The sequence below is a fragment of the Furipterus horrens genome, unplaced genomic scaffold, assembly GCF_987537825.1.
Source record: "Furipterus horrens unplaced genomic scaffold, mFurHor1.1.pri manual_scaffold_17, whole genome shotgun sequence".
Classification (NCBI taxonomy): Eukaryota; Metazoa; Chordata; class Mammalia; order Chiroptera; family Furipteridae; genus Furipterus; species Furipterus horrens.
Genome location: NW_028327187.1, coordinates 52142428 through 52167054, shown reverse-complemented (window position 1 = coordinate 52167054; position 24627 = coordinate 52142428). Strand labels below are relative to the sequence as shown.

Genomic DNA, 24627 nt, shown 5'->3' with positions numbered 1-24627 from the left:
ATCCAGATGATTTCTCCACAATTAAGCTGAAGTTCCAGACTGGTTTCAGGAGGAGGCAAGTGCAGCCTCCAATCACTTCCCTGCCATCTTCCTCACTCCCAACTTAATCTCTTAATATCCATTTTTTATTGGGTGAAAACATCCACCCAACCCCATGAGTTATCTTCCCTTTACATCAACGCTCCACCTCTACCTTCCATTTTATTTAAACAAGGTCTTACTGAAAACAAAATTGTACATGAGAAATAGCATTTTATCAAGTCATAACCATTTTCTCTTTCCCAGTGGCCCAGATGGTATATATTGTGGGTCTACTGGATGCCCAATGAGAACTCAAATTAGGCAGGGCACAACAAGTCAGTGAATGTGTTTACCAACTCTACTGCATTGTGACTGCTATGAATAGATTCATAGTAACAGAGCCCAAAGAGAAAGAGTCTTCCTCTGAGGTCACAACCTGGAGTTCAAATCAGCACTCTAAGTTCCATTCCAATCTCCTTCACCAAAGCAATTCTCTAGGTTGTTAGTTTGCTGTACAAAACCTCTATGAATGTTATATTTCAGAAATCACTATTGTTTGGTGTAAAGAATAACTGATAGTGGTGATATTAATAATAGAGAACAGTGTGATTACAGGAGGAGAGAGTTTATATTGGGGGAAGTGAACATGTCATACTGCAGTATCTGAGAAGAAGGTTGTTAAAGCAACCAAAGCCACTAGCAGCTGGAAAGCACTTAGGCCTGAATTCCTGCAGATTTTTGGTCTGAGTTGTTCAAGACAGCACACAGAGCTAGTTCAAGTGCTCTGTAGGAACATTTGGTGAGCCAGACATTCACTTGGTTGGCACCTTGGAAAAAAACTGCCATTTTTTCAGCAATACTTTCTCATCTGTAAAAAAGCAGTTCAGTTGTGTGCCCACTTACAATGTCTTGAAAACTATGGCATCCATTTTGTTGTTATGAGAGCAACAGTACCCCCAGAAATACTGAAAGATTGTTTAAAATGATTGAGTCTAATAACCAAGTTATTTGAGACTTAGGAATAGTTATAGGGCCAACCAAAAGGAAGTCTGGGTAGAAGTTGTTACATGGTCCATAGAAAAGATTGTATCTTTCATGTGCCATTTTTTCTCCATCGTGGAAAAGGCATTGGGGCTCCAAGGCATGTAATATGGATGTCCCTATAAAAAGCCTGTGGGTGTTAGTGACTTTATTAGGAAAGAAAGTAAGCTGTTTCAGGACTAGGGCATAAACACACTGAATGAACCTTCTTTTTTTTTTTTTTTTTTTTTTTGCCAGGATAAACATAGGCTTAAGTTAAACAAAATGTTAAACTCCAATTCTAGCTTGGTGTCACTGATTGAGGAAATGGAGCAGTTCTGGCAGTTTGTTTGAGATAAACTCAAAAGTATATGCAGGTATGGGAGCTGAAAGTCAACTCCCAAACAAATTAATTGTGTTTTTAATTTTTTAAAACATTTTTTTAAGAAACAAGATTATTTTATTTTATTTTATTTTAATTTATCTGTTTTTAGAGAGAAGGGAAAGGAGAGAGGGAGAGAAACATCAATGTGCGGTTGCCTCTCACTTGCGCCTCCAACTGCGGACCTGGTGTGCAACCTAGTCATGTGCTCTGACTGGGAATCGAACCAGCGACACTTGGTTTGCAGGCCGACGCTCAATCCACTGAGCCACAGCAGCCAGGGAATTTTTAATTTTTTTTATATATATTTTTTTAATTTTATTTTTTGTTATTCAATTACAGTTGTCCCATTTCCCCCCCATTGCTCCCCCTCCCAGCCCATCCTTTCTCCCACAATTGTATCCCTCCCCGTTGTCCATGTCCATGAGTCATTCATATACGTTCCTTGACCTGACCCTTCCCTTACTTATTCCCCTTCTCTCCCTCCCCCTCCCCCTTTCTGACTACTATTATAGTCTTTGCCTATTTAGTTCATTTGTTTGTGTTGCTCTTTAGTTTTCTGTATTGGGTGATATCATATGGTATTTTGCTTTCTTTGCCTGGCTTATTTCACTAAGCATAACTCTCTCTAATTCCATCCATGTTGTCGCAAATGGCAGGAGTTCCTTCTTTCTTTCTGCTACATAGTATTCCATTGTGTAGATGTACCACAGTTTTTTGATCCACTCATCCACAGATGGGCACCTAGGCTGTTTCCAGCACTTAGCTATTGTAAACAGGGCTGCTATGAACATAGGAATTTTTAATTTTTGACCATCAAAAACACTGAAATGCAGTCTCATTATTTTCTGTGTTCCAATACAATTGTATTTTTAGATACTTAAGTTTCATATTTTCACCTGTCACAGAACATTATTCATTTGATTTTTGCAACTATTAAAAGATGTAAAAACCATTCTAGCTCACGGGCCTTACCAAAAAAGGTAGGGGGCCAGATTTGGCTGCAGGCCGCAGTTTGCAGACCCTGGTTCTAGATGGGTAAACAGAGAGTTTAGTGACGAGGGCTACTGCTCACACATCAAGATAAAGACAGGCAGGATTAGAAGCGTGAGTCCCTGATTCTATGCTGGTGGGTGTGGTCAGGAAAATCATAAATCATTGTTTTTCTCATTCTTGGTCCATTTACATATAAAAATTGTGTCTGGAGTTACAAGACCAGGATATAGGGCCTGTCCCCAGGGAAAGAAGTGGGTGGACGGCAGTGCTGAAGCTGGAGTCCTGGGGAAGTGTCCACTTTCTCTCAGGCTGGGACTTTGGACAGGTGAAGTTTCAGGATTTCTTCTGCCCATTTTAGGTGCTTGGCTGCCTTGTTCTTTACACCTTACTTGTGGGCAGGCAATGGGTCACTGGGAACTCCCTGAAGCAGGATGTGCACACCATCCTGGTAACCTTGCAAAGCTGCATGAGAGGTGCCTGCCTTCTTATCCCACAAGGTCTGGATGATGAACTCTCTGATTTGACTCAGATAAGCAGGGATGGGTCCTTCTTCCTCTTCCTCTTCTTCTTCTTCCTTCTGCCCTCCTGGCTCCCAGGAATTCTGGTCCAGCCTCTCAGATTCTGCTTTCATTGCTCCCAGGTCATCTGTGTGAGTAGGACTGAGGTCTCCAACACTTTCCTTGGAGAAGGGGTTGAAGAGAGCAAGCTAGTCTCAGTGAGGGGGCCTCCATTGAGCAAGGGAACTAGACAACTCCTCAGTGCTCCCATAAAAAAGAGATGCAAGGTTGGGTGGCAGAGGTTCTGCTGAAACCCCCAACTCCTCAAGGCCCTTCTTCTCTGTGGGGGGTAGCTGGGGCAACCAGGACTCATCAGGTGGCAGCTAGGGCTCTTCCCTGAACACCTTGGAGGGCTGTGTCATCTCAGCTTGGAGGAATTCTTTGAGTTAGGGGCGGTTGTTGAGTGCAAGGATATGCACAGTGAAGTGAAGCAAATACTCATCCTGCTTTCACCACTACTAAATCACGGAGACTTCAAATTTTCCAAACACCTGAGCCCAAGGGAAAGCAAGGAACTTCTCCAGGTGGTGGTCGTGGTTTTGGTGTGCATAAGCCATATTCTCATGCAGGTTGCAGAAGTTGCTATACTGCTTTCTGACTTCCACCGTTTGACATCCTTTGGGTCCTTCTTTGAGAGGAACTTTGTGGTCACTATATACTTGGTGTAATAGTCTTGGGGTTGGAGACTGTGTAAGTGGTACAAGAAGTCATCCTTCCTCTGGTGGGACATGCAAAATTAGTTGTGGCAGAGCTGACCACTGGCCAGTCTCATTATTTTTAAGCCAGAAGTTATAATTTTATTCAAACTGGATCAGAATCTTTCCTGCATTGATACGGTTTTGAACTTGAAAAGTGATGGCTTGTTGTGCCTTATTTTGAGTCTTTCATTCTTCACTAAGTGAGAACTCTGACATTTTAGCTGGGAACCTAGCCACCCAGAATAAAAACTACAATTATTGTCCTTGATTTTAAATGAGTATGACTCTGAGACTAAGTTCTGACCACTGGAATGTAAGGGAAAGTAATGTCATGTGATTTCTGTGTTTTTAAATGGAGAGACATACTCTTTTCCTCTAGTCTCCAATCCTGCTGGCTGGAATAAGTATAAGATGGTTGGAGCTAGAGCAGCCATTTTGGCCCATAAATGGGGAATGATATGTTGAGAATGATAGAGCAATGAGACAAAAGTATCCTGGTATTACGGAGCTTCCATACAAGCCCTCAACCTCCTACATGAACTTTTGTATCATCTCAGACAGTGATTTTTTTCATTTTTAAAAGTTCTATTTGGGTCTTCCATGTCTTTATTTAACATTATTCTTAAACATATGAAACACAGTTATAATAACCATTTAAAACTCTTTATCTACTAATACCATCATCTGCATTATTTCTAGGTAGGTGTTGATTGATTAATTTTTTTTGTCTTTATTATGGGTTGTAGTTTCCTTCTTTTGAATGCCTGGTAGTTTTCAATTAGACATCAGATGTGAATTTTATCTTGTTGTATGATGAATATTTCTTATTTTTATAAATAACCTTGGGCTTTATTCTGGAGCACAGTTAGTTACTTGGGAACAGTTCGATCCTTTCAAAGCTTGCTTTTAAACTTCCTTAGGGTGATCTAGAGCAGTCTTGAGTCTAGGACTAACTTGGCAGCACTACTGAGGCAAGACCCTTTTGAGTACTCTGATGCTTTGTGAACTGAGGTTTTCAATTCTGGCTGGTGGGAACAGGCACTCTTCTTAATCTTGTATGATCTTGGAGGATTGTTCCCCCTACTCCTTTTGGATGGTTTTTTTCCTGGCCTTCATATACATGTGTTTATCAGTATTCATCAAGGGACTCTGCAGATCTCCAGAGTTCTCTTCCTGTTGCAGGTCCTTCCCCCAGTACTCTGTCCTTCAAATTCTAGATGCCTTGTTTATCCCACCTTCTGGTTCCTTTTCCTAATCCACCTGACTCTGCTTAGGTTTCTGCTCCCCACATTACTGACTGGAAACTCTCTAGGCAGTAAGCTGGAACAACCATAGGGCTCACCTTGTTTGTTTCCTTTCCCTCAGAGATGACTATGCTTTGTTGCCTGGTATCCAATATCTTAAGACTATTGTTTTCATTTTGTCTGGTTTTTCACTTATTTCAGGCAGGAGGGTAAGTCCCATCCATTATTTCATCTTGGCCAGAACTATGGACTTTTACATCAAAGAGAAATAAATGGTTGTATGTATTGTCTAACCCACTGTTATTTTGGGTTTTTTGTCATTTGCAGCCAAGTATAATCCTAACAAATACAGGGATGATCTTTGATTTATTTTGAGCAGTTTTTGACTTTAATATAGAGAAGCTAAAATTTTTAGAATAACCAAGAGCTTGAATAATGCCTGAGTAAGGTCAAATACCTGGATGAAGACTGAACTCTCTGTCATTTCCCATGAGAAGAGCAGTGGCTAAGGAACCAAATCAATACAAGCTGGTGCCAGCTGATAAAATGAAGCACATTTTTTGATCAGTGATATTATTTTCTCCTTCATTAAGACAGTACAATTGTGGAGAAATTTATCCAATAAACTTTTCTTGAACACTTACTGTAGTCTAGACAAATAGGCTGTGTTCTAGAGATACAAGTATGTATAGGATGGGACAGAAATCTCCATCAGCAGTTCACAATTTAGATGAGAAACTCCTTATATAGATAAGATCTCCTGTTATATGAATAGCTCATGAACTTGGCTAAGAAGCTTAGTGCCAGTTTTTTAAAAATACATCTCATCTATTTTTTATTTTATTTATGGAAAATGCCTTTCCAACACATGGTTCAGCAGTGGACTATATAATTTATACATTCAGTAACAAAGTAATTTATACTTTCAGCATAAAGAAGCTTCTATTGGAAAAGGATATTCACACAAAGTCAAAGCTTTACCAGTATCATTTCAGTGGAGAAATAAGTTAGACAGCACCCTAACCAAATGATTAAGCTTAACATTACCAGTGATGGAAAAAAATGACATCATGTTCCTACCGTTCTGAGGCACTGAGAAGGACATAGAACTGTAGAAAACAAAAATGGTTTAACTTTAGTGTATTAATGAAACACATTATGCAAAACAACTGGCCTGGACCCTTCAAAAATGTTGATGTCATACAAAAGCAAAAGAAAAAAGATGGGAGTCTGGGGTTCTACATTAAAGGAGACCAAAGAGACTGACAACTAAATAAAATGTATAATATTTTATCAGATTCTGCATTTAAAAAACCCAAATCTATAAGGCCATTACTAAAACAATTGTGGAAGTTTGAATGCAGGCATTATAACTTTATATATTGTACCAGTATTATACTTACTGAGTGTGTTGACTATATTGTAGTTATACAGGAAAGTGCTCTTGTACAATATTTAGAAGATTCTTACTCAAGTATTTAGGGGTGAAGAGTCAAAGTATTTGCAACTAACTGTCAAATAGTTCATAAAAATAAACTAACAAAACAAATATGAATAACTATTAAGAATTGATATACAAGGAGGAACCCAAACAAACTAGAATTATCTTCTGGAGAGTGGGTCTCTTGTAGTACCATCTTCCCTCACTAAGTTAGTGTTCTAGGAACTCATCTGTATCAGTGTACGAGCTGGTGTGAGAGGCTGCACTTGGCTTCAGTGAATATTTTTGAAGATTTTTGACTTGTTTGTCCATTTCATGATGGGTGGCTTACGAGTGCACCTGCCCACACCATGCTGAGTGTGCAGTAGTTTTGGACAAAAAATGGCATGATCCTCATGCCCTACATTCCCTATCACCCAATCTCTCCCTGAGTGTTTTTTTAAAAAATTAATTTATTATTGTTCTATTACAGTTGTCCCATTTTTCACTCATTGCTCTCCCCTGCCCCGCCCACCCCATCCCCTCTTCCACAGTCAATCCCCACCCTGTTGTCCATGTCCATGAGTCATATATACTAGCTCCTTGACTAGACCCTTCCTCTTCTTACCCCCCTTCTCTCCCTCCCTCTCCCCTCTGGTCACTGTCAGTCTGTTCCCTGTTTCCATGCCGCTGGTTCCATTTTGCTAATTTGTTTGTTTTGTTCATTAGGTTCCTGTGTTAGATGAGATCATGTGGTATTTGTCTTTCACTGCTTGGCTTATTTCACTAAGCACAATACTCTCCAGTTCCATCCATGCTGTCACAAAAAGTAGGAGTTCCTTCTTTCTTTTTGCCATGTAGTATTCCATTCCTGAAACACCAATTCAAAAGAACCTATGTAACCCTATGTTCATAGCAGCGCTATTTATAATAACCAAGTGCTGGAAACAGCCTATGTGCCTATCAGTGGACGAATGGATTAAAAAAACACTGTGGTACATTTACACAATGAGCAACATTTTTTGGTTTGTTTCCCTGGATGAAAAAGTCCTCAAAGGGAAATGTTTTGCTGATGTGGAAGAGGTGAAACAAAAAACAGCAGAAGCACTAAAAGGTGTCAAAACTGATGAGTTCAAAAACTGTTTTGACCAGTGGAAAAAAGCCTCAGGTGTATTGCATCAAATGGAGAGTACTGTGAAGGTGACTGAAGTTTAAACATGTAAGAATACATACACACTTTTTTAAATAAATAAATTATGTGTTTTGGGGTTACCCCCTCATATTTAGGTGAAGGGTATACATGGATGCTCATTGTTCTATTCTAACTTTACTGCAGATTTGAAAATATTCAAAGTAGAAAAGTGATGGGAAAACAAAAATCTTGTGATAAGTAAAAAAAAAGTTTCTCTAATTTTATTATAGGTGTTGACTGGTTTTACTGAGAGGTTTCATGGGAGGTCAAATTAAGACATGCAGGCAGTAACCAGAAGCTCCTCTGTTACTCTGGGCCTTTGTTTAAGTTGTCCCACAATTTGGAGTATCCTGACCTATTATCTTATACTCCCATCTCTCTTCCTTTTTCACATATTAAAACCAAGCTCCTGGAATAATGCCAATACTTTTGTTCTCACTGAATTCAGGAAAACACAGTCGAAGTTAGTATTCTGTTTCTAGTAGTGTGCTAGAACTATTATGCGCTGTCTAGTACTGGTAAATACTTGTTTACAGCAGCCCATTATATTGGTAGTTTGAAGTCAGCCCTGGTAGAAGTATTTACAACACGGGTATCTGTATATGCTACAAGTCAGTCTCTCTCTCCAATCTCCCAGAGCCAGTGGCTACACATTTATCAGAACACTACTGACTTGAATTCTCACCCTGTCAGAGGTGTCCTGTAGACTGTATAATTGTTTTTCCAACTTTTTTTTTCTTTTTTAATTTTTATTTTTTGGTTATTCACTTACAGTTGTCCCATTTCCCCTCCATTGCTCCCCCTCCCAGCCCATCCCTTCTCCCACAATTATATCCCTCCCCGTTGTCCATGTCCATGAGTCATTCATATATGTTCCTTGACTAGACCCTTCCCTTACTTCTCCCCCTTCTCTCCCTCCCCCCTCCCCCCTACTGACTACTATTCTAGTCTTTGCCTATTCAGTTCGTTTCTTTGTGTTGCTCTTTAGTTTCCTGTATTGGGTGATATCATACGGTATTTTGTTTTCTTTTCCTGGCTTATTTCACTAAGCATAATTCTCTCTAATTCCATCCATGTTGTCGCAAATGGCAGGAGTTCCTTCTTTCTTTCTGCTACATAGTATTCCATTGTGTAGATGTACCACCGTTTTTCAATCCACTCATCCACAGACGGGCACCTAGGCTGTTTCCAGCACTCAGCTATTGTAAACAGGTCTGCTATGAACATAGGGGTGCATAAGTTCTCTTGAATTAGGGTTTCAGGATTTTTCGGGTATAATCCTAGCAGTGGAATCACTGGTTCAAATGGCAGTTCCATTTTTAGTTTTTTGAGGTAATTCCATACTGTTTTCCATAGTGGCTGCACCAGTCTGAATTCCCACCAACAGTGAACTAGGGTTCCTGTTTCTCCACATCCTCTCCAGCATTTGTTGTTTGTTGATTTGTTGATGATGGCCATTCTGACAGGTGTAAGGTGGTATCTCATTGTGGTTTTTACTTGCATCTCTCTGATGGCCAATGATGTTGAGCATTTTTTCATGTGCCTATGGACCTCCTGTATGTCCTCTTCAGAGAAGTGTTTGTTCAGGTCCTTTGCCCATTTTTTAATTGGGCTGTTTTTTTTCTTGATGTTGAGTCATATAAGCTCTTTATATATTTTGGAGATCAGTCCCCTGTCTGTGATATCATTGGCAAATATGTTTTCCCATATGGATGGTTTCCTTTTCATCTTGCTGATGTTTTCTTTTGATGAGAAGAAACTTTTTAGTTTGATGTAGTCCCATTTGTTTATTTTTTCCTTTATTTCTCTTGCCTTAGGAGATGTATCCGTGAAGATATTGTTACGTGTGATATCTGAAATTTTCTTGGCTATATTTTCCTCTAGGGCTTTTATGGTAACACGGCTTACATTTAAGTCTTTAATCCATCTTGAGTTTATTCTCGTGTGTGGTGTAAGTTGGTGGTCTACTTTCATTTTTTTGCATGTCCCTGTCCAGTTCTCCCAGCACCATTTGTTAAAGAGGCTCTTCTCACTCCATTTTATGTTCCTTCCTCCTTTATCAAAGATTAGTTGACCATAGAGGTCCGGGTTTATTTCTGGGCTTTCAATTCTGTTCCACTGATCTGTATGTCTGTTCTTATGCCAGTACCAGACTGTTATGATCACAATGGCTTTGTAGTATTGTTTGATGTCTGGTATCGTGATTCCCCCTGCTGTGTTCTTCTGTTTCAAGATTGCTTTTGCTTTTCGGGGTCTTTTTAGGTTCCATATGAACTTTTGGAGGATTTGTTCTAGGTCAGTGAAATATGTCATTGGTATTTTAATAGGGATTGCATTGAATTTGTAAATTGCTTTGGGTAGTATGGCCATTTTGATGATGTTGATTCTTCCCATCCAAGAACATGGTATTTGCCTCCATTTATTTGTATCTTCCTTAATTTCTTTCTTCAATGTTGCATAATTTTCAATGTAAAGGTCTTTTATCTCTTTGGTTAAGTTTATTCCTAGGTACTTTATTTTTCTTGTTGCTATAGTAAATGGTATTTTCTTTTTTGCTTCTGTCTCTGAGATTTTATGGTTGGTGAACAGAAATGCCTTAGATTTCTGTATATTTATTTTGTACCCTGCTATTTTTCCAAATTCACTTATTATATCGAGTAGTCTTTTAGTGGATATTATAGGGTTTTCTAGGTATACTATCATGTCGTCTGCAAATAGTGATAATTTTATTTCTTCTTTCTCAATTTGGATGCCTTTTATTTCTTTGTCTTGTCTGATTGCTGTGGCTAGGACTTCCAAGACTATGTTGAATAGAAGTGGGGAGAGTGGACAGCCTTGTCTAGTTCCTGATTTCAGGGGGAACGCTTTCAGTTTTTGTCCATTGAGTATGATGTTGGCTTCAGGCTTCTCATATATAGCCTTAATTATGTTAAGGTATGCTCCCTCTATTCACATTTTGCTGAGTGTTTTCAACATAAATGGGTGTTGGACTACATCAAATGCTTTTTCTGCATCTATAGATATGATCATGTGATTTTTCTCTTTCATTTTGTTTAGGTGATGTATTATATTTATTGATTTGAGAATATTAAACCATCCTTGCATCCCTTGGATGAATCCCACTTGATCATGGTGTATGATCTTTTTGATGTATTGTTGAATCCTGTTTGCCAAAATTTTATTGAGGATTTTAGCATCTATGTTCATCAGTGATATTGGCCTGTAGTTTTCTTTCTTTGCTGTGTCTTGACCTGGTTTTGGGATGAGGGTAATACTGGCTTCATAGAAAGAGTTTGGGGTTTTTCCCTCTTCTTGGATTTTCTGGAATAGTTTGAGGAGGGTAGGAGTTAGTTCTTCCCTAAATGTTTTGTAAAATTCGCCTGTGAAGCCATCCAGTCCAGGGCTTTTGTGTGCAGGGAGATTTTGGATTACTGTTTCAATTTCCTTCTTTGTTATTGGTCTGTTGAGACTTTCTACTACTTGATTCAGTTTTGGAAGGTTATATGTTTCTAGAAATCTGTCCATTTCTACTAGGTTGTCAAATTTCTTGCCATAGAGTTGTTTGTAGTAATTTCTTATAATTGTTTGTATTTCCGTGGTATCAGTTGTATTTTCTCCTCTTTCATTTCTTTTTTTTTAAGTATATTTTATTGATTATGTTGTTACAGTAGTTCCAATTTTTTCCCCTTTACTACCCTCCACCCAGTATCTCCCTCCCCCAGCATCCCCCCCCAAGTCCATACCCATGGTTCGTAAAAAATAACTATCCCTCCCTCTCAGATATTAAGACCCTTTGTAATCTTGTAAAGGACAATGGGCGAAGGTCTCAAGCTCCTCTAGCTGCTTCAAGCTGGACATGGTCGTCGTCCTACCTACCCTTGGGTCCAGAAATCCCTAATAATAGTGGGGGTGTGGAGGGGAGGGTGGCCTTCCCACATGGGGAAGGATTGTGCAGACTCCAGGTCAGTTGGCTGTCTCCGGACAACGGCGTGCTTGGTTTAGCAGGCTGGCATCCTTGTTGTGTTCTGGAGGCAACAGATTTGGCAAAAAGGGTTAAAAAGCATCATTCAATCCATAACTACTAGGTGACAAAAGGCAGGGATTAATTTTTCAATATTCCACATTAGGAGAAAAAAAGAAAAAAAGGGCTTCTTTGGAGGAAGTTGTGCTAGGCACATCTCGCCTGTCCAAAACCCTTATGCCCATTATATTTAGTTTGGGCTGAGGGAAATAATTTATGTTTCCCCCCTCTCAGACCTCTGGGCCCTTTCTGTCCAAGCCATTAGGATAGAAAAGAGAATTCAGTTTTAAAGTGAAGCCCACAGACCACCCCATTCTTCACCAACCCAGCCATTTAGTTCAGCAAAACTGTTGAGTCTCAGGAGGCAGCGCTGCAGAGAGGATTAAGTGAGGCTTACGCGTACAGACAATCACTGAGGTAATGCGGTCATAGGCTTATGCCCTTTGAAAACAGAAAACACATGTTAATTTATGTAACATAACCAACAAACAAGTCTCTAAATCTGTAAGACTGTCTTATTGGGAAGACATCCAGTTGCAAGGCACTTGACATTCTACTTGCCTGCAACTTGAATCTCTTTGGTGATATCACAGATATGGTTTAATTTTCAAGTGAAACCATTTTTTAAGTGAGAAGAAACTTTTAAGATGGTTAGCTGCCCTACTTTACAGTCTGCCACTGATCATTGTGATTTTCCTTGAATAATGATTTTTCTCCCTAAGATTACTCTCCTTGTCTTTAAAGGGACTACATTAAGTCCATTTTTAATTTATCCTGTTCGTTTGCATAAACACAACAAGAGCAGCAAATGATCACTTATGATCTTTAGTTCTGTTTTGATGGAACTTACCCAAGGAACATTTAGGGTGGCCCTCAGTCTGCTCTTCAGGGCACAGAAGCTGGGCCACATACCTGGCATTCATCCTTGCCTGTACACACCTGTCCTTTCCAAGTCTTTCTGGTTTTCCATTGTGCCTTAAGGTCCCTTCTAGCCATCTTTCAGGAAAACCACCTTCGTTCCTTCCCTGGAGAGATTGCTGTGGACCGCACAACCAACCATGGCAGCAGGCCTTTTATTTCGCGGGCTTTTATTACCTTTGAAAGTCATTCCCAGTTCCTTAGGGCTTTTTGGTAACAACCTGAGCCCAAGCATGTCTCCTTTAGGCTTGACATTCCAGTCAAAGGCTTGGTCAGAAAAAGGAACCTCTATTAACAACTGGTCTTATTAGTTCTATGCAAAGAAACTTAAGTCATTACTTACTTGTTTAGAATGCCAAACTCTGGAGAGATCAAATAGGGAGAAAAATATACAACGTGAAGGAAAATCTTTGTCCTAATATTCACTGAACTGGCATTTCCATTCTTCATATTTTCATTTTCCCCCACTAAAAAATTTTTTTTGTTTGTTTTTCCACTACAGTTGTCTCACTTTTTTTTCCCCTCTTGCTTCCCTGTATCCTGCCCCTTCCTTCCCTCACATTTAGTCCCCACTCAGTTGCCCATGTCTCTGGGTCATTTATATGTGTTCTTTGATTTGACACTTCCCCTTCTTACCCCCTTTTCTCCCTCCCACCTCCCCCCTTGTTACTGTTAGTCTACTCCTTGTTTACATACCTCTGGTTCAATTTTGCTCATTTGTTTGTGTTGTTCATTAGTTTCCTGTAATAGGTGACAGCATAAGGTATTTTTCTTTTGTTCCCTGGCTTATTTCGCTAAGCATAATTCTCTCTAGTTCCATCCATGTGGTTGCAAATGGTAGAAGTTCCTTCTTTCTTTCTGCTACATAGAACTCCATTGTGTAAATGTACCACAGTTTTTTGATCCACTCATCTACAGATGGGCATTTAGGTTGTTTCCAGCACTTGGATATTGTAAATAGTGCTGCTATGAACATTGGAGTGCATAGGTTCTTTTGAATTGGTGTTTCAGGATTTTTCAGATACAATCCCAGTAATGGAATTGCTGGTTCAAAAGGCAGTTCCATTTTTAGTTTTTTGAGGAAATTCCAAACTGTTTTCCATAGTGGCTGCACCAGTCTGCATTCCCACCAGCAATGCACCAGGGTTCCCGTTTCTCCGCATCCTCTCCAGCACAAGTTGTTTGTTGATTTGTTGATGATGGCCATTCTGACTGGTGTGAGGTGGTATCTCATTGTGGTTTTTATTTGCATCTCGCTGATGGCTAGTGATGTTGAGCATATTTTCATATGTCTATGGGCCCTCTGTATGTCTTCTTTGGAGAAGTGTTTGTTCAGGTCCTTTGCCCATTTTTTAATTGGGTTGTCTGTCTTCTTGGTGTTGAGTCGTATGAGTTCTTTATATATTTTGGAGATCAATCCCTTGTCTGAGATGTCATTGGCGAATATATTTTCCCATATGGTTGGTTTCCTTTTCATCTTGCTGATGTTTTCTTTAGCTGAGCAGGAACTTTTTAGTTTGATGTAGTCCCATTTGTTTATTCTTTCCTTTATTTCCCTTGCCTTAGGGGATATATCAGTGAAAATGTTGCTACGTGGGATATCTGAAATTTTCCTGCCTATTTTTTCCTTTAGGATTTTTATGGAATCACGGCTTACATTTAAGTCTTTGATCCATTTTGAGTTTATTCTGGTGTATGGTGTAAGTTGGTGGTCTAGTTTCATTTTTTTGCATGTCCCTGTCCAGTTCTCCCAACACCATTTGTTAAAGAGGCTCTTTTCACTCCATTTGATGTTCTTTCCCCCTTTGTCAAATATCAGTTGACCATATGAACCTGGGTTTATTTCTGGGCTCTCTATTCTGTTCCATTGATCTATATGTCTGTTTTTATGCCAGTACCACACTGTTTTGATTACCGTGGCCTTGTAGTATAGTTTGATATCAGGTATTGTGATTCCTCCTACTGTGTTCTTCCTCAAAATTGCTGTGGCTATTCGGGCTCTTTTTTGGTTCCATATAAATTTTTGAAGTATTTGTTCTAGGTCTGTGAAATATGTTGCTGGTATTTTAATAGGGATTGCATTGAATGTATAAATTGCTTTGGGTAGTATGGACATTTTAATGATGTTGATTCTTCCCATCCATGAGCATAGTATATGCTTCCATTTATTTGTATCTTCTTTAATTACTTTCTTCAGTGTTATGTAGTTTTCTGAGTACAGGTCTTTTTCCTCCTTGGTTAAGTTTATTCCTAGGTATTTTATTTTTCTTGTTGCTATGGTAAATTGAATTTTTCTTTCAGTTTCTATCTCTGAGTTTTTATTGTTGGTGTATAAAAATGCCTTTGATTTCTTAATATTGACTTTGTATCCTGCTATTTTGCCGAATTCACTTATTAGGTCGAGTAGTTTTTTTGTGGAGTCTATAGGGTTTTCTATGTCTATCATGTCGTCTGCAAATAATGACAGTTTTACTTTCTCTTTTCCAATTTGGATGCCTTTTATTTCTCTTTCTTGTCTGATTGCGGTGGCTAGAACTTCCAAGACTATGTTGAATAGGAGTGGGGAGAGCGGACATACTTCTCTTGTTCCTGATCTCAGGGGGAATGCTCTCAGTTTTTGCCCATTGAGTATGATGTTGGCTTCAGGTTTCTCATATATGGCCTTTATTATGTTGAGGTATGCTCCCTCTATTCCCATTTTGCTGAGAGTTTTTATCATAAATGGGTGTTGTACTTTATCAAATGCTTTTTCTGCATCTATTGGTATTATCATGTGGTTTTTGTCTTTCATTTTGTTTATGTGGTGTATTACGTTTATTGATTTGCGAATGTTAAACCATCCTTGCATCCCTGGGATGAATCCTACTTGATCGTGGTGTATGATCTTTCTAATGTGTTGCTGGATCCGGTTTGCCAATATTTTTTTGAGGATTTTAGCATCTATGTTCATCAGCGATATTGGCCTGTAGTTTTCTTTCTTTGTTGTGTCTTGACCTGGTTTTGGAATTAGGGTTATACTGACTTCATAGAATGAGTTTGGCAGTCTTCCCTCTTCTTGTATCTTTTGGAATAGTCTGAGAAGGATAGGAGTTAGTTCTTTCCTAAATGTTTTGTAGAATTCACTTGTGAAGCCATCCAGTCCAGGGCTTTTGTGTGCTGGGAGTTTTTTGATTACTGCTTCAATTTCACTAGCTGTTATTGGTCTATTCAAACTTTCTGCTTCTTCTAGATTCAGTTTGGGAAGACTATAGGTTTCCAGGAATTTGTCCATTTCCTCTAGGTTGTAAAATTTCTTGCCATACAGTTGTTCGTAATAATTTCTTATAATCCTTTGTATTTCTGTTGTATCAGTTGTGATTTCTCCTCTTTCATTTCTGATTTTATTTATTTTGGTCCTCTCTTTTTTTCTTGATGAGCCTGGTTAAAGGCTTGTCGATTTTGTTTATTTTTTCAAAGAACCAGCTCCTAGTTTTGTTGATCTTTTGAATTGTTAGTTTAGACTCTATGTCATTTAATTCTGCTCTGATCTTGATGATTTCCTTCCTTCTACTTGATCTGGGCTTTGCTTGTTGTTTTTCCTCTAGATCTTGTAGCTGTAGGGTTAAATTTTTTATTAGATATTCCTCTAGCTTTTTTAGGTAGGCCTGTATTGCTATGAACTTTCGTCTTAGGACTGCTTTCGCTGTATCCCATAGGTTTTGGGTTGTTGTGTGTTCATTATCATTAGTTTCCAGAAACTTTTTGATTTCTTCCTTGATGTCATTGTTAACCCATTCATTATTTAATACCTTGTCATTCATTCTCCGTGAGTTTGGATGTTTTTCAGTTTTTTCCTTGATGTTGATTTCCAATTTTAAGGCATTGTGATCTGAGAAGATGCTTGATATAATTTCAATTTTCTTGAATTTGTTAAGGCTTGTTTTGTGTCCTACCATGTGGTCTAACTTTGAAAATGTTCCATGTGCACTTGAGAAGTATGTATATTTTGCTTCTTTGGGGTGAAAACTTCTATATATATCGACTAAGTCCATTTGATCTAGAGTGTTGTTCAGTGCCTCAATATCTTTGGTGTTTCTTTGCTTCGAAGATCTGTCCATTGTTGACAATGGGGTGTTAAAGTCCCATACTATGAGTGTGTTGTTGTCTATATCTTTCTTGGAGTCTTTCAAAAGTTTCCTTATATATTTGGGTGCTCCTAAGTTCGGTGCATATATATTTATAAGGGTTATAACTTCTTGATGGATTTTTCCCTTAGTATTATGAAATGCCCTTCTTTGTCTCTTTTTATGGACTTTGCTGTGAAATCTGTTTTGTCTGATATAAGTATTGCTACCCCGGCTTTTTTTTCATGCCCATTTGCTTGAAATACTTTTTTCCATCCCTTTACTTTCAGTCTGTGTAGATCTTTTGTTCTAAGGTGGGTCTCTTGTAGACAGCATATATGTGGGTCATTCTTTCTAATCCATTCAGCTACCCTATGTCTTTTAATTGGAGCGTTTAATCCATTTACATTTAAGGTTATTACTGATAAGTACTTTTTCATTGTCAGTTTTCCCCTTTGTACTCATGTTCTTCTCTGTCTTTCTCTGTTCCTTTATCTTCTTAGAGCAGACCGTTTAGCATCTCTTGCATTGCTGGTTTGGTGGAGATGAATTCTTTTAGCCTTCTTTTGTCTTGGAAGCTCCTTATTTCACCCTCCATTTTGAATGAGAGCTTTGCTGGGTATAGTATTCTAGGATGTAGGCCTTTGTTTTTCATTGCTTGGAATATTTTTTGCCATTCCCTTCTGGCTTGTAGTGTTTCTGCTGAGAAATCTGATGATAGCCTTATTGGAGTACCCTTGTATATTATTAGTTGTTTTTCTCTTGCTGCTTTTAGGATCCTCTCTTTGTCTTTGAATGTTGCCATTTTAATTATGATCTGTCTTGAGGTGGGCCTGTTGGGGTTCATCTTCATTGGGACCCTCTGCGCTTCCTGGACTTGCATGACTCTTTCTCTCGTCATGTTAGGGAAGTTTTCTGTCATTAGTTTTTCAAAGAGGTTTTCTATCCCTTGCTCTTCTTCTTCTCCTTCTGGAATTCCTATCATACGGATATTATTACGTTTCATGTTGTCCTGCAGCTGTCTTAGAACCTCTTCAGTCTTGTTCAGTCTTTTTTCATTTTGTTGCATTGTCTGGGAGTTTTTGTGTAGGTTGTCCTCCAGCTCGCTGATCCGATCTTCTGCTTCCTCTAGCCTGCTTTTAATTCCTTTTACTGTGTTCTTCAATTCAGAGATCGTATTATTCATTTCCTCCTGGCCCTTATTGATAGCTTCTATGTCCTTTTTCATGCTCACGTAATTTTCTGTGAGTTCCTTGTAGTTTTTCTGGAGTTCTTTGTAGTTTCCGCTGAGCTCATTCAGCTTCTCCATAATCCATGTTTTGAATTCCATGTCTGATAGTTCGCTCCCCTCTATTTCATTTAGCACTCTTTCTGGGGATTCTATCTTTCCTTTTGATGGGAGGTTGTTTCTCTGTCTCCCCATTTTTTTGACTCCTATTGTTTGTTGGTGCTTCTTAGAATGATCTGCACTTCCTGGATCTGCCTCTGGTGGCGTCAGATCCTGTACCAATCTGGGCCTAGGCAGCCTGTTGGAGACTTTCAGGGATCTATTGCCTTTGTCTGGCTTCTTGTTAATCTATTCAATCTGTGATTAGCTGTCAGGCTTAAGGACTGTGGGTGTGGCAGCTTAATTCTTGTAGGCAGGGCCTTTGCTTCCCCTCAGGCTGACGCCACTTGGAGGGGAATGGTCTGCCTGCAGTACTGGGGATGAGTCAGCACTGGGACCCAGTCGGCTACTCCTCCAGCTCTCCCCTCAAAGCCACCACACCAAACTCTCCCCAAGCATCTCCATTCCTCTCTGCCTTCCCTCTGCTTGAGTCCAGGGAAAGTGGTGGCCAAAATATTTTCGTATGTGATCCACTTAAGAGCTTTTTTTCTCCTGCTGTTTCTCTCCAGCTAGCAAGAGACCCTGTGACTTTTCGCTTTTCACAGCTGATACTGTTTTACTTTCCACTCTGTTGCTGTAAGCTGGGAAGCTCAGCTGGGGGTTTAGACCCTGCCCTTCTCAGGGGGAATTCCCGGCTGCTGAGCTGTTTCTCAGTCCCTTCAGCTGCCACCCATGTGAGCCCAGCCAGCCCTTCCGCGTCTCCGCACTCCCTACCGGTCAAGTTGTGATGTAGCGGCCTTTTCTGTCTCTCCCTGGTTATAAGACTTCTTTCCAGCTAGTGTTCCGTTGGTTATTCCAGATGATTTCTCCAAAATTAAGTTGTAAATCCAGACTGGTCCTGGGAGGAGGTTAGTGTAGCTTCCATTTACTCCTGCGCCATCTGGGATCTCTTCATTTCTGATTTTGTTTATTTGGGTCTTCTCTCTTTTTTTCTTGATGAGCTTGGCTAGAGGCTTGTCAATTTTGTTTATTTTTTCAAGGAACCAGCTCCTAGTTTTGTTGATTTTTTGGATTGTTCGTTTGGTTTCTATGTCATTTAATTCTGCTTTGATGGTGATGATTTCCTTTATTCTTTTTGCCCTATGCTTTGTTTGTTGTTGCTGTTCTAGTTCTTGTAGCTTTATGGTTAGGTTTTTTATCTGAGATTCTTCTAGCCTTTTCAGATATGCCTGTATTGCTATGAACTTCCCTCTTAGCACTGCTTTTGCTGTGTACCATAGGTTTTGGGCTGTTGTGTGTTCATTGTCATTAGTTTCTAGAAATTTCTTGATTTCCTCTTTGCTGTCATTGTTAACCCATTCATTATTTAAGAGCGTGTTATTCATTCTCCATGTGTTTGTGTGTCTTTGATTTTTTTCCCTGAGGTTGATTTTTAGTTTCAAGGCATTGTGGTCTGAAAAGATGCTTGATATGATTTCAATTTTCTTGAATTTGTTGAGGCTTGTTTTGTTTCCTATTATGTGGTCTGTCTTTGAAAATGTCCCATGTGCCTTTGAAAAGAATGTATATTTTGCTTCTTTGGGGTGAAAAGTTCTATATATATCAGTTAAGTCCATGTGGTTTAGTGTGTTGTTCAATGCCTATATATCCTTGGTGTTCTTTGCTTGGATGATCTGTCTATTGTTGATAATGGAGTGTTGAAGTCCCCTACTATGAGTGTGGTGTTGTTGATATCCTTCTTGTGGTCTTCTAGTATTTGCATTATGTATTTGGGTGCTCCTATGTTGGGTGCATATATGTTTATCAGTGTTATATCTTCTTGATGAATCGTTTCTTTAAGTATTATGAAATGTCATTCTTTGTCTCTTTTTATTGCCCTTGCTTTAAAATCTGTTTTGTCTCATATAAGGACTGCTACCCCAGCTTTTTTTTTCAGGTCCATTTGCTTGGAATAGTTTTTATATCCCTTTACTTTCAGTCTATGTAAATCTTTTGTTTTGAGGTGTGTTTCTTGTACACAGCAAATATGTGGGTCCTGTTTTCTTATCCATTCCGTTACCCTATGTCTTTTAATGGGAGCATTTAATCCATTTACATTTAAGGTTATTATTGACATGTATTTATTCATTTCCCTTTTGTATCTCTGTTCCTCTACTCTTTTTGTGTTTTTTCTCTTCTTTTTTCTTAGAATATTCCCTTTACCGTCTCTTGCAATGCTGGTTTTGTGGAGATGTATTCTTTTAGTCTTCCTTTGTCTGAGAAACTCCTTATTTCACCCTCTATTTTGAATGAGAGCCTTGCTGGGTAGAGTATTCTCGGTTGTAGGCCTTTGTTTTTCATTGCTTGAAATATTTTTGACCATTCCCTTCTGGCTTGTAATGTTTCTGTTGAGAAATCGGTCGATAGCCTTATTGGAGCTCCCTTGTAAGTTATTTGCTGTTTTTCTCTTGCTGCTTTGAGGATTCTCTCTTTGTCTTGGAATGTTGCCATTTTAACTATGATGTGCCTTGGAGTGGGTTTTTGGGGGTTCATCTTGATTGGAACTCTCAGTGCTTCTTGGACTTGCATAGCTTTTTGTCTCATCAGGTTCGGTAAATTTTCTCTCACTATTTCTCCTATCGGATTTTCAATTCCATGCTCCCTTTCTTCCCCCTCTCGTATTCCGATGATTGTGATACTATTTCTTCTCATGCTATCCTGTAATTCCCTTACATCTTGTTCATATTTTTTCAATCTTTTTTCATTTTGCTGTATCATTTGAGAATTATTACCTACATTATCCTCTAACTCACTAATCCTACCCTCTGCTTCGTTTAGTCTGCTTTTGACCGATTCTACTGTGTTTTTCAGTTCAGAGATTGCATTCTTCATTTCTTCCTGGTTCTTGTTGATAGTTTCTATGTCTTTTTGTATGCTGGTGTAGTTCTCTGCAAGTTCCCTGTAATTTTCTTGGAGCTGCTGGTAACTTCCTTGGAGGTTGTCATAGTTGTTTTTGAGGTTTTCGAGAATGTTGAGCTTCTTCACCGCCATAGTTTTGAATTCCATGTCTGATATTTGGGCTATGTCTATTCCATCTACCTCTCTTTCTGGGGATTCCTCTTTTCTTTTCATTGAGAGGTTGTTTCTGCGTCTTACCATGTTGGATTCTTCTTGTTTGTTTTTGTTACTTGGATTTGTCTGCTTTGCCTTCCCTCCTTTGTGGTATGAGATTTTTTATGGTAGATCTGGGGGTTTCAGTAGTGCAGTCTGTTTGATCTCCTGAGCCTGATGTTCTTGGGGTACCTTTTATATCATTTGTTTATGCTGTCTGGTTATATTTCAGATTTTATTTTTTGTTAGGATATTCCTTCTGGATTGTTGATTGAGAGTCCCTCTATCCACTTTATCTCAAATTCTTTTATGGAGATGCTGTTGACAACATAAACACACAGCCCCAGCAGGAGACCTGCACCCTCAAAAATATCCCCCACCCTCTATCCTGCTATCATCAGCCAACGAGCCAGTATTAATATAGATGTAGAGAGAATAGAGCTTTTGCACTATAGGAAGAATAGATGAGAGTTGTTTTAGTGAAGGAGAAATACGGTTTTTGAGAGAGGGGATAATAGGTTAATAATAATTGAGACTGTGCAAGACAGTAGGTAATATTTACATTGTATGTTAAAAAGTATAGAAAAAAGGGGGAAGAGTGCAGAATATAGTAGGAAAGTGGAATTATATAGTATTGGATTTATATAGTAGTTATAGTCTATTTATTCAGAGCGAAAGGGAGGCTAAACTAGGCCCACAAACAAATAGACAACAATTGAAAAACAGGGGTAAGGAGGAAAGATTTTATAAACCAGATCAGAGATATAGTTTGTTTTTTCCTCCTTCCTTCCCCTTTTCCCTCCTCTCCACCTCTTTCAGGAAGAAAAGAAAAAGGAAAAAGGGAAGAAAAAAAAAAAGGAATGTTTTTACTCAGTTCAGCCTTCTTGTGTCGTCTTCTTTTCCTGCGTCCACAGCTGGTCTAATGTGATGGGTCAGAGATTCCTATTCCTTGCAGCAGTGGTGTGCGCGAGGTGGCCGGCAGGGCGCAATGCAAGGCAGCCAAGAGCCCACCTCAGGTCTGCCACACAGCGCTCCAGGAAAGCAGGCTGCGCCAAGCTCCGGGAAAGCCCTTCAGGTGTTTTTTTGGCTCGAGAACCCGGTGCGTGCCCAAAGTGTCCAGGGAACTAAGCTCAGGCCTGCCACGCCCCACTCCTAGAAAGCAGAGTGTGCCAAGCTCCAAGAAAGCCCTTGAGGTGTTTTTTGGCTCCAGTGCCGGTGTCTACCCAAGCGGCTGGGGAGCTAGCCTCAGGCCTGCAGCACTGTGTTCCGGGAGTTGGTTTTTCGCCTCTTAGGGCAAGGCAGCAGACACTCGTGCTCAGTAGAAGTGAGTGTCTGTGAGTCCTGCTGCCCACCGTTCCCGCACTTCCTGAGCGGGCACACACAGAGCCTGGGCAAGTGCTCTGCGCTCCGGATTCCTGCCTGGTACTTCGGCCTGGCGCCCACTGGGCTGGCCAGGGGAGACTGCACACAGTCTTCTGCGTGTCCAGTGGGCCCTCCCTGCACCCGTTGGGTCACTGATTTTATGTGTGTTGGCGTGTGTCCAAGGGACTCCTGGATGCGCAGCCCTGTGCACCTGGGCCAGTGAATGAGTGCACTTCCCTATGCGCGCCCCTGCGACACAAGGGGAGGGTTAGGGAGTGGATGAGCGCACCACTGTGCCTGCGCTCCTCAAGAATGGCCTACCACCCCCAAACTTTCCTCCCCTCTCCACCGTCCACTAGAGAAAAATATAAAGGAGAATTATGTTCTCACTTGCCCGGCAGCACGTTGTCTCCTGTCCTTCAGCGCCAATGCCACTTGGTCGAGTCCAGTCTCTGCCAGTGGGCAGAGATCCGCTCTCCTCCCAACTCCTCTCCCGGGGCAGCCTGTGGTCCCCAAAAAGCCTTTGTGTGCTTCCCGCCGCAGCTCCGGCAGCCGCCCCAGTCAGGGATCCCGTTTCGTCACCTTTTCCTCCGCTATCGTCACTAAACAGGTTGTTCCCAGATGGATTTTCTCTAATCCAGCAGTGCCTTGGCTCCACTCCTGCCAGTATCCAGCTGCTCACTGAGATGTTCTGTCTGCAGTTAACCCAAACTGGAGACGGGTCTCTGGAGCCTGAAACCGCAGCCTCTCCTCACTCCTCCGCCATCTTGCCCTCCTCCTTTTCCAGCTTTTCTAAAGGATCCTGAAGTCATCTGAGAATTGTTAACCAAATATCCCACAGACTATTCCCTGGTGGCCTCTATTTAGTCCAAGAATAGGCTTTGACAATACTGAAGATGTAAGTAGGAAAAAAGTAGTTTACAGTAAAAAGAAAAGAAAAAGTTGGCTATACCCTCAGTCAAAATGACTTTTCACTAGGTGATGATTTAATGAAGTGGAAAAGAGAGCTGGACCAAGAGACAAACATCCCTGTCACTTAGTGACTGTATAAACTTAGCCAATACAATTAATCTCTCTGAGCCACGATTTTCTCCTCTGTAAAATGGGAGCATTACTAGAAGTACTTATCTTATAGAGTTGCAATTAGACAGTGTAGGATTTCCATATCTGTATTTTCAAATTGAGACAAGTAATCAATCACATATATATCAGTGCTAATGTTTAATGAGTATTTACTAATTTATTTAGACATATAGTCTCACTTAGACTTTATACAAATCTATAAATTTGAACTTATTAGTACTCTCATGATCATAGAGCTGTGTCCAAAGCAATGTAGTATGTACCTAGTTAATATTTATTTTTAGGGAGAGGGCAAGATGGTGGAGGAGTGAGGAGAGGCTGCGGTTTCAGGCTCGGGAGACCCTTCTCCAGTTTGGGTTAACTGTAGACAGAACATCTCAGTGAGCAGCTGGATACTGGCAGGAGTGGATCCAAGGCACTGCTGGATTAGAGAAAATCCATCTGGGAACAACCTGTTTAGTGACGATAGCGGAGGAAAAGGGGAGGAAATGGGATCCCTGATGGGGGCGGCTGCCGGAGCTGCGGCGGGAAGCACACAAAGGCTTTTTGGGGACCACAGGCTGCCCCGGGAGAGGAGTTGGGAGAGCAGATCTCTGCCCGCTGGCAGAGACTGGACTCTACCAAGTGGCATTGGCGCTGAAGGACAGGAGACAACGTGCTGCCGGGCAAGTGAGAACATAATTCTCCTTTATATTTTTCTCTAGTGGACGGTGGAGAGGGGAGGAAAGTTTGGGGGTGGTAGGCCATTCTTGAGGAGCGCAGGCACAGTGGTGCACTCATGCACTCCCCAACCCTCCCCTTGGATCACGGGGGTGCGCATAGGGAAGTGCCCTCATTCACTGGCCCAGGTGCGCAGGGCTGTGCGTCCAGGAGCCCCTCAGACACACGCCAACACACATAAAATCAGTGACCCAACGGGTGCAGGGAGGGCCCACTGGACATGCAGAAGACTGTGTGCAGTCTCCCCTGGCCAGCCCAGTGGGCGCCAGGCCGAAGTACCAGGCAGGAATCCGGAGCGCAGAGCACTTGCCCAGGCTCTGCGTATGCCCGCTCAGGAGGTGCGGGAATGGTGGGCGGCTGCGGCGTGGGTACAGCGGGCAGCAGCGACTCACAGACACTCACGTCTACTGAGCACAAGTGTCTGCTGTCCTGCCCCAAGAGGCGAAAAACCAACTCCTGGAACACGGCGCTGC

General features: G+C 40.6%; 1 protein-coding gene and 1 pseudogene across 1 annotated transcript in view; both read right to left on the bottom strand.

Moving 5' to 3' along the window:
• COL4A6 (collagen type IV alpha 6 chain) overlaps nt 1-24627 on the bottom strand; it is a 349822-nt gene that overhangs the window by 268390 nt on the left and 56805 nt on the right.
• Nucleotides 2724-3706, bottom strand: LOC149990996 (sorting nexin-15 pseudogene; annotated as a pseudogene).